The sequence below is a fragment of the Echinops telfairi genome, unplaced genomic scaffold, assembly GCF_000313985.2.
Source record: "Echinops telfairi isolate 266 unplaced genomic scaffold, ASM31398v2 ScPeMD7_31;HRSCAF=116, whole genome shotgun sequence".
NCBI lineage: Eukaryota > Metazoa > Chordata > Mammalia > Afrosoricida > Tenrecidae > Echinops > Echinops telfairi.
In genome coordinates, this window is record NW_022103928.1 from 4,256,467 (window position 1) to 4,258,786 (window position 2,320).

A 2,320-nucleotide genomic window follows, 5' to 3' on the forward strand; every position below is an offset into this window, starting at 1 on the left:
GGAATCAGGAAAATGGTGCCTGCAAAGAAGGGGCAGGAGTGGACATGCCCACTTTCTAGTTGTCTAGAGCGCTGCCAGAAACTAGCCTCACGGCGAAAGGGCCTCTCCTTTCCTCTTCAAATGCTTCCTGTGTTATTTAGTATTTAGTCCATAAAATTTATCTATGAGTTGTAATATGTCAACTCAAAGTTTAAATTTGTTTTCATTTCTTTTTGCATTAGAAATGTCTAATATGTTCTTCCGTTTGGGTTTTCTGACTCCAGGCCTTTGCACATTTCACGATAATACTTTGTCTTCTCAAAGTACATTTTCTATTCAGTTCTCTCTTTCATTAACTCTCTCTTTCTCTCTCTAAATTATGAAATGGTGAATGATTTATTTACATAAACTTTTTCCCATTCACATCTGCTCCTTTCACCAAAGCTCTCAAACCAATCCATTTGGCTCATTAACAACACAAAACCAAATTCTTACAAATAGACAATACTGAGAAATAAGACAATAAACTAATGACTTACAAATAAACAGTTAACACTGGAAAATGACATATACATCAAATGTTATTCACACATTAACTCAAGTGTCAAGAGTTTTAACTAAGGGCCACACACACCAAATCCACAATCTAGACTCTGGCTTGGGATGAAAAAATACCACTTCAGTGTGGTGATGACCTGAATTAAATTCTCAAATTAGCTCCCATTTATGAAATCATGTTGATATACTTTGAAAAGTACATAATAAATCCAAGAAAAGAAAAAAAGGTGACAAGATTTATGGGTGTTCAAATCAGGAACAGAATAAAACAGAGCTTGGGTAAGATTCCCTGCCTCCAGGCACAGCTCAGAATTTAGCCCTCATGAAAAGCAAGACAACTGGATCTGAAAGACGAACAACAATTGATGTTTTTGTGACTGTAGACCTTGGAGGGCAGTAAGTACCCTAGTGGGCCCTCACATCTGCCTCTAGGAAAGCATTAAGAGTCCATGACAACCTGGCAGTTTCCTTGGAAACCAAAATTAATCCAAGGGAGCTGTGGTAGTTACATAATCTGTAGTCAATTTGAGAGTATTAAGATTGAAGGGGTGGAATTTAGCCTGTCAATCAGGTCCCAGCTTGATGGCCTCATTTGGAGCACTAAGTAGATAAATAGCTCCCTGGAGGCAGGACACAAACTCATTTCCTGTGAGACATTCCCATCGACAAGACACATGGAGCTGCGCTAGAGCTGGAGCCAGACAGAGAGCTTCATAAAGTCAATTATTGGAAACACATAGATTAAAAGTTACAACCTTATTGTTGATCTCCCTCTTGACCCATTTTACAGATGTTTCTGTTTTCATTTTTTTCCAACATTTTTATTGTTACATAATTTATATGCCATTCAATTCAACAAGTCAATAGTTGAATCATTCAATCATATCATGGTGCAGTCACCACATTGATCTTAGAGAACCCCTCCTGTCCCCCATTGGATAAATCTCCTTATACATGAGTTGTGTAATTGCAATCTCTTCTAGTGCTCCCTCCCCCCAGCTTGCTCCCTTCCTTATTTACCCCTGAAATCCCCTTTCCCACTTGTCACCTACCCTCCACCCTGCATTCCCTATACCCCCTTGTGTCAGTTATTCTCATTATGTATCCACTCCTCCTGTGTTTCATAGCAGGGAAACCCAACAGAAAACAAAAAAGGAAAAAAATTATACTAAGGTGGTAAGTTTCTGGTTTTGATAGTTTCTCTTTCTTTTCAATTGACTTTTCCCCACGATTTTATTTTATCACTGTTTTTTTTTTCTTGTTTCTTGTTTTGTATTATTTTCTGTATATGCAATCCAGGATAGGTAAATCTATAGAAACAGTAACTGGATTAATAATTATGTAGGGGTATGGCAGAAGATGTTGGGGAGAAATGGGGAACTCACAATGAGTAAGATAAACAATAAAATGTTGTGAAATTGTGGTAATGATTACACATCTCTTCTTAATATTGTTGAACTAAATTGTATGATATGTATAAAAGTATTTAAAAAATAAAAATACATGGAGATTTTTTTTAAAGATATTTCCCCTGTTGGTACAGTAGATTAAGCGTTGGAATTGCTAACAAAATGGTCAGCAGATCTTGAGAATATCCACCTGAATTTTGCGAACATCTCAAGAACATTTGAAGCATTGAACACCGTGACAGAAGAACGGAGGAGCTGTGGGATGACATCAAGACCATCGTTAATTGAGAAAGCAAAAGGTTATTAAAAATACAGGAAAGTAAACAAAGATCAAAGTGGATGTCAGATGAAAGTGAAACTTGCTCTTAATCATA